Source organism: Onychostoma macrolepis, chromosome 06 (genome assembly GCF_012432095.1).
Source record: "Onychostoma macrolepis isolate SWU-2019 chromosome 06, ASM1243209v1, whole genome shotgun sequence".
Taxonomy (NCBI): domain Eukaryota; kingdom Metazoa; phylum Chordata; class Actinopteri; order Cypriniformes; family Cyprinidae; genus Onychostoma; species Onychostoma macrolepis.
Window position 1 is genome coordinate 19,666,485 of NC_081160.1, and position 11,885 is coordinate 19,678,369.

Here is an 11,885-nt window from a genome sequence, read left to right on the forward strand (position 1 = left end):
AAAATAAAATAAATTGTACTGTATTGAAAAATTGGCAGAGAAACAATTTTCACTTGGAAATTGCTCGTATATTTAATTAATTATTACATAGAAACTGCAAGAAACACACTGAATTAAATGTCATGTTTTTAAGTATTTTCTTGTAAAACATACTAAAATAATTTCTTATCTTACCTACAGATTTGATATATATATATATATTATATCTTAAACGTTCTGCCCTCCAAAAAATAAAAATAAAAACATAATGCCATGTATGCACTTCCTTCCTTTCCCTTTCTTATTGTCTCTTTCGATGAAAGCTCTTCCCTTTTTTCTTTCATATCCATGCTGTCATTGTGAGTCCTCTTGACTTGATTTAGAACAAAGAGAATGTGTGAATACACAGCCAACACATGTTGAATTCACAAAGCACTGTCAAAAACACAGAAAAGAGCAGATCTGTGATCACTGCTTTACAGGCACAGGAAATGTACTAATGCCTGACTCTAAATCAATAAAGCGTTGCCTGTGTGATGATCTCATTATGTAGACAGAGCTCAGCACTGTGTGGGAGGAGTCAATGTCAACTCATTTCACCTGACAAATATGATCAATCAGATAAATAGGATTACCTGTTAAGAATAGTGCCAGGATATGAACATTTTCTGATTTGTGTCATCAGTTCATTACATTAAATGCATGTGTTGTGACATACTTTGCCTTAATTGAATCAGAAGTATACTTTTACACACAATTGGTCTTTTTAATTCATAATGGAGATCACTGGTGCTAAACATTTCCAGAGTTAAAAATGAATTAAAGGTTACTGAATATGGTTTAGGGAAAAGTAGTTAACAGGAATGCCACAAGGGTTGCACTAAGCCCTTAAGAAGATCACTCACATATCAATATCAGTATATACATGACTGCTGGAACGCTAAACAATTTAGGAGTAAAATCTGATATGGACATATCTGATTTTATCACACAACCCATACTAGACAACAAGGTAGATTTACTAGGGATAATTCTGTTTAGATAAGAGATCCATGGTTTGAGGGCCCAAGGCCCTCAAAACTGAAGAAGTCCTGCAGTGACCGGTTCAATCAGGCCATCCAAGATGAGTTTGCTACTTCATTGCAACAGATTTTAAGAAAATTAGCAGTACTTCACAAATGAATCATCAGCGAATGGGTGCCATCAGAATGAGAGTTGATTAAGGCATTACAATAATCCACAAGTAATCCACACAATTTAACGTTTTGTGAGGTGAAAAGATGCATGTTTGTGTGAAAAATATTTGTTTAGAACTGTTTTGGACTGTTTTTGCTTGTAAACAGTGCTTGATGCATATTTCTCTCCTGATTCAGATGACATTTTTCATTGGAGAAAGCAATATTATGAATAGAGGACTTATATTTTAACAGTTTGAAGTTAAAGTGTCTTGATGATGAATTTGTTTATTACATATTCACAGCTTTTCACGTCACAAGATGTTAAATGATCGACTGGAGTTGTGCTTTATCAGCTGTTTGGAATCACATTCTGACGGCACCCATTCACTGGATGATCCATTTGTGAGCAAGTAATATAGTCTACATTTCTCCAAATCAGTTTCAATTAAGAAACACAGTTATCTACATCTTGGATGTAATTTTTGGGGAGAACTATTCCTTTAAAAAAAAAAGCAGGTAGTTCTTGGCCAGAATGGGTTGCAATGAGACCTACTTTGTGCCATAATTCAAACATCTGGCTATACGAAATCTGTGATTCTGTTAATAACCTACTTTAACGTCTCAGAACAAAAAGTAGGATGAAATCCCCATTAAATCTTCAACATGTTGAACACAACAACTCACTTATTATTCACCGAGACACTGTAATGGTCTCTGTTCTATGGAATAATAAGTTCAGAATCAAGGAGATCTTTTCAGAGGTTGTGTAACAGGTTATATGGAGAAAGCAATCATTAATGAGGATAACACTTTCTTCACTGCACACCTGCTATGTGCAAAGTCTGATGTGCAGAGTGTTGTTTCAGACCATGGCTGCTGTGTTGGTGTAATTGAGAGGGCTAGACACAGAAACAGGATCTTGCCTTTGTGCTATGTCAACAGCTTTGGAATAATTGCGTGTGTAGGAGGAGATATGAGCAGGTGTGTTGTGCATGATTACTTGTTTCGATTGTCATTCTTGGTCAAGTCCTTAGATTCTGTCTTTTTGTCCCGATCAGTCGCAGTAGAGGAAATATTCTAAATCTGTTTTTAGGGAATACGTAACAGACTGAAAGAAAGAAATTAAGAATCTTTCATTTTTCCAGCAATATGAATGTTTCGCTAGCTGTGATTTATATTAAAACTCTAATCAGATGCAATAGGTTCAGTAAGAACTGCACTTAGGTTGTGTAATCAATATAATAATAATAAATATGTTTTCAAAGTGTTGTGAGATTTATTTTTTACATTTTTTTTTTATTTTTTAAATCTGCCTTCTCTCTTGCATTTGTCTATTTTAGGTCGTGGAAAATGTTATGTTTATTGTTACATTTCAATAATATGTATTGCTAAAAAGCACTGCATATTTTCAGATACTTTTTTTTGTTCAAAGTTTTTGCACCACCCAAAAATGAAAATTATGTCATTAATTACTCACCCTCATGTTGTTTCAAACCCGTAAGACAGGGCTATTCAATTGGCGGCCCGCCAATCATCTTCATCCGGCCCGAAGAAGAGTAAGCAGGTTGCACATTCGCCTTGAATTGTTCTTGCACTAATTAGTTTGTCCACAAGGTGGCAACTCTGGCTCGGGCCAGCCAAAAATAAACAATCTGCCAGAGACCGCAACATGGCAGTTTTGACAAGTGTTTATGTGAGGGAGTTATGAGATCCACAATTCTAACGTTAGTTTAAACAAGTTTAAAGACAGTGTTATCGGTCATAACTTCTGGCAAGAAATAGCGCCGACACTGGACGAAGATTATCAAAGCAGGAAGTATAGTTTGAAAATCTGCACGTTTGGCTGTACTCATAAGCTGAGCCGCTTCAGACAAGCGCACCAGCGCTTCAATGGACAAAACCACACACAATGATGTAAAAATACATGGTTTTGGTGAGTCTTAAATCAGTTATAAAATCCTAAATGACTGTAAAGAGTTGGGAGAAAATTGGATGTGTGTCACATCCGCGTCATGTGCATCAGGTTTTATTAAAGAAACAGCGCTGCTTTTAAAGTGAAACCTGCTGCAGTCTGTGATTGATGTGAATCAAAGAACTAAAGAAAAAGAAAATCACTTGACTGCTCTGCTTGGATTAACTTTTGTAGCTTGAATAATCAATATAGCTTATGCATACAATGTATAGTTTATGTGAAGATTGTTTTAAGTTCACTTATAAAAAGTTGTTATATTTTTCAAAGCCTATTAAATGTTAAAAAATAATCATAACATTTCAATTATACTGTAATATTAAATGGCTATAATTAATGGCTAAAATTAAAGGGAAAAAATGGATTTAATAGAGACAACAGTAACATTATTTGTATCAATGATACTTCTCCATTAACAATAGGCTAGTAAAAAGATGCAATTAAACACAATTTAAAATATACCATCTTTGTTGTTTCTATATTAATTTGGAAGTTCAGTGTGAAAATATTACAACACAATTATATGACTAGTCACATTTAGTCACATTTTTAAAATTAATTACAGAAATGCGTGATTATTTTTTTTTATTGAATGGCAGACAGCACTAATATTAACCTTTTTATAGATGCTACTGTTGGTAATATTAGTTAATTTTACTGCTGAATGCATTTAATTTTATAGGCCCCCCAGAAAAAGATCGCGACGGCCCCCCACCCCCTTGGCCCCCTTCAAATGTTGAATTCGATAATCCGGCCCTCAAATGAAGTTAATTGAATAGCCCTGCCGTAAGATCTTCATTACTTCCTTTGGTAGAAAGGACATCTTTACAATTGACCTATCGGTAAGCCCCGCCCCCCTTAGTTACTGTTGCTCCCTCTGACAAACAAACGGAGTTGCTCACTTTCTTTCAGTGACAGCTACAGTGTGAAAACCTTGTCCCACGATGTTTTTGCACAATTTTGGACAAAGAAGGCCACCAAATGGGAATTAAATATTCCATGGAGGGATTTATAAAGTATTTAAAAATAAATACGGTGGGTAACTCGAAGCGAGGGTTTACATATCACAATGTAAGCGGGATTATTACGGTCGATCAGAACGATCGCGGATGTCAACATGCAGGATCAACACTGTTCATGTATCGCAGGGTACGATTAAATTAATGCACATTTAACCAGTTTAATATGGAGAGGCACTGAAATGTAGACCTACATTTGTGTGTTTTTGACCTACACTGTGCAAGACGCGAGAACAGTCCGCTATTTATGTTTGTACGTTAGCATGGACTCACTAACTTTAACGTTAGCTAGTTTTAGCCAGAGATACCTTGCTAAAGCACAAGATAACATTAACGTTCTGCTTGAGCAGATGCAAACTGTAACTTGTGTATGACAACCAGAAAATGAACGTTTTTGTCTTCATTTGTATTGGGGTGAATATATAGGGACATTTTGCTCTGTTTTGTTTGGATTCAGGAAATGTAATAAAATAAATTATATCGCCCATCCTCTCAGGATACCTGGAATCAGTGTTACGAGTACCCCAGGCACATCGTTTTTTTCCATTTTTGAAGCATAAACCCCATAAAACCGATGCGAGCTTCGGATCTTCCAATGTTTCTCTATGGCGCTGAAACCTAAAGATGTCCGAGTTCCGCTCCCCGTGCAACTGATACTCGACTGCTATTGGCTAGTCTGCGTTCGAGGGGAGGGGCTTACCGATAGGTCAATTGTCCATAGCATAGTTATTTATTACTATTGAGTAGACAACACAGCAGATGCACAGTCATTATCAACATCATGTGTTGCTCAAAGCATTGTGTATTAAAAAGACTGCTCCGTTATGAATCAAATAGACCCTTAAGGCCAAGAAAATCTGTTCCATGGGAATTTTTATGCGGTAGGTTGACAGCAGAACAATTTATAAAAGCACACCTACACATGTATTTGTATAATTATTTCTAGCAAAGCTTGACATTTGATGGTTTCTATACTGATAATCAAAGATTTAGTAGTTTGCTTTCTCCAGGTTATTCATTTTGCTTTTGTATGCACCCAACTTGTGTATACAAACTTCACTGCAACTCTACAGGAATGTATCATTTATGGACAATTACCATGTGTTACCATGACACCATCTGCACTTCAGGCATGAGACGCCATTGATGTCCTCATGTTCTTTCATGCATGCATCTAATAATTAAACAAAAGATATGATTACATGTTATCTAGTGAATGGCTTCATACTGTACATATTTTACTTTACTAGTGTTGAATGCATGTTTTTGGGGTCCTTGCTCTTTGTACTGCTTTGTGGAAGTAGTGACATGATTTTTAGTGTCCTTTAAGTTTTCACATTTTCTGAAATGTGTGAGTGTGAATGTCAGGAGTGCAGGTATGTGTGTCTGTGTTACAGGAATCAAATTAGTGAACTGTAATAGGAGGTAGTGGCTCTTCTAATGTCACCGCTGTGTGGTTCACCTCATAAGTGAAAGGCCAGTGGCTCCATTACACCCTTCTGTTAAATTAAGCTCTTTCAAAGAGCCAGTGAATGCATGCTTCTCAGCCTCACAGGTAGCTACAACTGACGGAGGGAAAAAAAGAAGGTAAAATTACATGTAGGATATAAATATCAACTTGATGTTTCATAGTATGTAATTACAGCTAACATATAAATTGCACAGATATTTATGACTTTTTGTAAAAGACTATAGCTGTACAAGCTACTGTACATTCTTATATATATATATATATATATATATACAGTATATATGCACTTACCCACAATGTATTTTAAGATTGTTGTCCTAACATAAAATATTTTGACAGGTTTGAAGGTTTAAACAAAATATATTTACAGCATTTACAACCAGATTTTGTTTCCAGTAAAAGTCTGCATAAAGTCTTATATTGTACATCACAATCTCCCTGAGCACAGCAAAGGTCACTCATTTTGCTGATCATAAGCTGAGATACCTAACGGACATCAAACGCATCCTCCATTAATGTGCATAAAGAATAACTCCACAGATGAAGGAAGATGAAAGTCAAGAGACTGATAAAAGGAGCACATGCATCGGTTTGTTGCACACATCCCAATAAATGCTGACACTTTCTAAGGAAAAGTGCTGATTTTATGGTAATAGCATATTAGTGCATGTTTGAACTGTTAACAAAGTGAGAGATTTGAGAAGGTCTTGGTTTTTATAGGTGGCACATTCAACATATTTTCCAGACTCTGAAAATTAGTTCAAATTGACAATGAACCAGTCAAGGACATCAATAGAGGAGATGTTTCTGTGGGTTAGTATGGATTTTAGAGTCAAAAGAGTTCATTGTTCTCAATTTAGGGGGTTTTCAAAGTGTTAGTGAAGCCCCCACAGCATTTCACATTTGGATGCCTTCTATTTTAAGTTAATTAGGCTCTCAAAAAACTTAAACTCAAAATTCGAAGAATACTAATAAAATCAGCTTTCTTCTCTTTAAGTAAAGGCATCATTAGATTTGTTTTCTGAAGCCTGAGTCCCGCTGTAAGACATGTACTTAAAATATGACAGAGTGGTTGAGGTAGTTGCCTATCTGCAATGTTAATAAATTAAATTATCATCTCTGAGATGTTTGTCATCTTGTATGGGAAACAACATCTTTACTGTGTCCTGGTCCACCAAATCTCTTCTGTGTCCCACAGATAATTTATACAAGAGTGCTGCAAACCATTGTAAATACAGTAATTACAGTTATTATTAGATTTTAAATGATCCACTATTTGGTTAAACAAGGAATAAATAAATAAAATCTCAATCCTTTTGTACTTGCTATTAAACATTTCTTAAAACATATTGTTTTTGTGTTAAAATGTCCCCATTTTGTATGTAATTTAACTTTTGGTACTGTATATTTATTCTGGTACAATCAAGCAAATTGGTAAGTATACTGTGAATGCACTTATGTTTTGACACCATTCACAGTCAGTTATTGTGGGTTGGTAACCAAAACTGCACAAATATTAAGTTTAATATTAACTAATAATTAATCAAATCACCAGGTAAAACTACTGTATATCTAATTATTACGGATCAATTTTCAAATATGTAATTCCTATTATATTTTTTCATTTGCTGAATGCAGTTAGGGTACGAACACATTTAAGTTGGAAACTGCACTTTTTTTTTTACATGTTTGAAGGCAGACCTTTGTTTCTTCTTTTGATCTGACCTTTTATCCTTTCTGTAAGTTCTTTTACAGGCCCATTATTTCTGTCTATAATTAATTACCAACATGTAAGCAAGAAGGTATGTGATAGTATTTTGGAAAGATTTGCAATAGATTTTTAACAATCAGTCCGCCGATCGATCGATCAATTGATTATTTTACAATAGATTTTAACAAATAATTCTGAAGATACAGCAATAGAATTTTCTTGTACAATTTGCTCCAATATTTTGTTTGCAGTTTAAAAATAAATAATTAAAAAACTAATTTATCTATAGAAATTTAGAAGTTAGCAAAGATATTGCTTTCAGTGTCCTTTTCTGGATATTTCCCTTTGGTGTTCTGCATTATATACAGAGGTGGACAAAGTACATACATCAAGACAAAAATTACAAAAATGCTGTCTAACTGCTTGATACACAGAACGCTAGTGTTAGAGGGTCATTTTTTATAATAAATGAAATGAAAACAAGTATAGGATAGAAAAAGAATAGAGAACACTAGTGTTAGGGGTAATTTTCTTTTAAATAAAAAGAAACCAAGTAGTGAGAATAGAAACAGAATAGAGAGTGCAAGATTGCTAAGGACTGCTTGGATTGAGTTGGGCAGGTCAGGTATTTTGTGCCTCTTTGGGATGGCACGATAAATGTGCCATTCACTTGCAGAACGCAAGCTTCTGGAGGACACATTAATCTGAAACAGTACATTTAGGTAAAGGCGTGCAAAGCCAGTGGTTGTTTTGCAGGTGTCGGGGCAATTTAAACTGACTCTCATCAGCATAAGAGACAAACTCATTCTTATTTATTAAAAGGTTTTATTCTTTGCAAAGAAGGTCAACAGTCATACAGACACACAGGTTGCTGCAGAGTGCGACAAACGGGGAGGGCGCTCCTCCACCTTTATACACTCTAGGCACTCAAGGTTACAAGATCACAAGCTCTCCACAGCTGTACTTTTCCATACATGGTGAAAAGCTAGAAAGAAACACTCCACTATATTTCATGAGCATATAGAAAATCATGTAAGATCAACCAAAATGAATTTTTCTTCAACACAGGCAAACATCAATGCCTTGAATTTTATGCAAGCAGCTATTGGTAGCCAGTGCAAATTGATGAACAGAGGTGTGACATGCACTCTTTTTGGCTTGTCAAAGACTAATCTTGCAGCCACATTCTGGATTAGTTGTAGAGGTTTGATTGAACTGGCTGGAAGACCTGCCAAGAGAGCATTGCAATACTTCAGCCTGGACAGAACAAGAGCTTAAACAAGCAGTTGTGTAGCATGTTCCAAAGGGCCTGATCTTCTTCAACAAACTAATGTTGTATAAAGAAAATCTTCAGAACTGGGCAGTTTTGACAATGTGAAATTCAGCTGATCATCTATCACAACTCCAAGGTTCCTGGTTGTCCTTGAAGGAGTTATGGTTGATACGCCTGGATGTTGAAATTATGATGAAGTGATGGGTTTACTGAAACCACAAGCAGTTCTGTCTTGGCAATTTTGTGTTGAAGGTCTGTTAGACATGCTGAGATGCGAGCAGGTCATCAGGATGGAATAAGAGGTAAAGTTGAGTGTCATCAGCATAGCAGTGATATAAAAAACCATGTTTCTGAATGACAGAACCTAGTGATGCCATGTAGACAAAGAAGAGAATTGGTCCCAGAACTGATCCTTGAGGCACCCCAGTGGCTAGATGTTGTGACTTGGAGACCTCACCCCTCCAAGATAACTCGAAGGACCTATCTGCGAGGTAAAACACAGACCACTGGAGTGTGGTTCCTGAGATGCCCTTTGCCAGTATGTTGACAGAAGGATCTGGTGGTTAACCGTGTCAAAAGCAGTGGACAAATCCAGCAAAGGCTTCAACAACCGAGAGCAAGGCAGTCTCGATTGAATGCCCACTTCTGAAGCCAGATTGGTTACTTTCCAGGGAAAAACACCAGTGTGAAGAGATGTGTTAATGATGTGAGTAAGTCCAGGTACAAATGAAGAAAAAATGGCTTGAAGGAGATGAGATGGAATTGGATAAAGTGGACAAGTAGCAGGATGATTGGAAAGGATGAGTTTTGAGACTTCTGCCTCAGAGAGAGGAGAGAAGGACGTGAGCAAGTGTATGTTTGCTGGTAAGTTGTTTGACAGATTGTGGTGTGGAGAACTTGTGCTGATGGTTTTAATTGTATTAAAGAAGAATGTGGCAAAGTTGTCACCTGCTAAAGATGGAGGGGGAGGAGGAGGACAATGGAGAGAGGAAAATGTGAGGGGAAAAGAGAAGAGCATGCAAGAGTTAGATGAACTGTTAATTTTATTGTGGTAATATGTCCTTTTTACTCAAGTAAATGTACTTCATTACTGTCCACCTCTGATTATATATTGTAATGTATTAAAACAAATTCAGCATCCCCAAAAACCATATTTCTTCATCCTTTACTTTTTTTGAAATGTCAGTACCTTTGTGTTTTTATGCAATCTTCTGATGACTCTGAATATTTTTTTTCTCTTCTTCTGACTGAGATGATTTTGTTGTTTGCTAACTGTATATAGAGAGCAAACGAGTGAGAGTGAAAGTGAGAGAGAGAGATGGAGAAGTAGAATATTGCTCTATTTTTTCTATGGAAAAGTCTGAAAATTTAATCTGGCCATTAGTCACAGAACTGAATATTTATCACACAATAACAACACAATGGGTGTTTACCACACAGTCTTATTTGTCAGTATGTTTAAATCAGGTTTCTTTTGAGGACAGCTGTCATGGAAATCAGTGTTTATGACAATCTGCTCTTAAAAATAATTATCTCATTCTTTCTCTCAGCATGACAAGGCAGCTGGAAGCAATAGGGGTCTACAGTCCAGCTAAAAAAATATTTTCCCTTGCTGGATTAAAAACATCAAATACATATTCAAATTGTCTTTTCCCTAAGGGACAGCCTAAGCAACACAGATGCTCAATTGTGACCATAAGCTTACTTGTAATAGTCCCTGCTGTTCATTAAATATGCTAAATGACCATTCAAACAAGACAATCACAGTTCAGACAATGAAATTGAAAAGGATAAATGAGGGCAATGAAAAGACCTGATTACTGAAAAGAAATATAATTTAGGTATGGAGGAAAAGACAACAGGGACCATCATTAGAAATAAACCGGTGAGAGGCATTCATAATTTATCGCAATATGATATTTGATAATTAACTGACCAATTACAGCGATAAGGTGAAGGTCTCTTTCATCTTTCTTTTTCCTCCTCACAATAAAAAAAGCTCCAACCCGAGCTTATGAATTTGTGTTATCATTTGGTCACTCTTCATGTTTTTCATGAATTTGAACTTAATCCAGACCCTGCGGTGCATCAGCTTGACTGCACAAAAAACCTTCGATCTTTTGACTTGGGAATATGAGTGGGCAGTTTTTAGAGGAACTCAGTGGTTACACAAAAAGGCAGAATACATTTTAAAAAGCCTTTGTCCTACAGCGTGGTACATCTGCAATGTCCGTTTTCTTCACTGCTGTTGGAATCACAAGTCAATGAACAGATTATTCAAATAAATTCCTCTCATACAGGTCTCCCAGTGTAACATGTTTTAAAACATCTCATGGCCCTCCCTCCAAACACTGTGTGATTACGCTCAAAAACCTAATATGAGCATATTCTTAAACTGGCAGTTAAAGTGTATTGTTTATTTTTCTTATCTTTCTTTTTTTTTTTTTTTTTTTTTTTTTTTGCAGTTTTACACACAGATAGAATGTTTCTCAATAGTTCAGATGATTTTTCTAATTGTATGGAAGCCCGTTTCCGCCACTGAATAAAAAATAAAACAAGGTAGGCCTAATTGCGACTTTTTATCTCAGAATTCTGACTTTTTTTTCTCGCAATTCTGAGATATAAACTCGCAATTCTGAGATATAAACTCCCAATTCTGACTTTTTTTTCTCAGAGTTCTGAGATATAAAGTCGCAATTGCGACTTTTTATCTCGCAATTCTGACTTTTTTCGCAATTCTGAGATATAAACTCCAATTCTGACTTTTTTCGCAATTCTGAGATATAAACTCGCAATTCTGAGATATAAACCGCAATTCTGAGATATAAACTCCAATTCTGACTTTTTTCGCAATTCTGAGATATAAACTCCAATTCTGACTTTTTTCGCAATTCTGAGATATAAACTCCAATTCTGACTTTTTTCAGAGTTCTGAGATATAAAGTCGCAATTGCGACTTTTTATCTCAGAATTGCAGTTTATATCTCAGAATTCGGAGGAAAAAAAGTCAGAATTGGGAGTTTATATCTCAGAATTGCGAGTTTACATCTCAGAATTCTGAGAAAAAAGAGTCAGAATTGCGAGTTTATATCTCAGAATTGCAGTTTATATCTCAGAATTGCAGTTTATATCTCAGAATTGCGAGTTTATATCTCAGAATTGCAGTTTATATCTCAGAATTCGGAGGAAAAAAAGTCAGAATTGTGAGATAAAAAGTCGCAATTGCGAGTTTATATCTCAGAATTCGGAGGAAAAAAAGTCAGAATTGCGAGTTTACATCTCAGA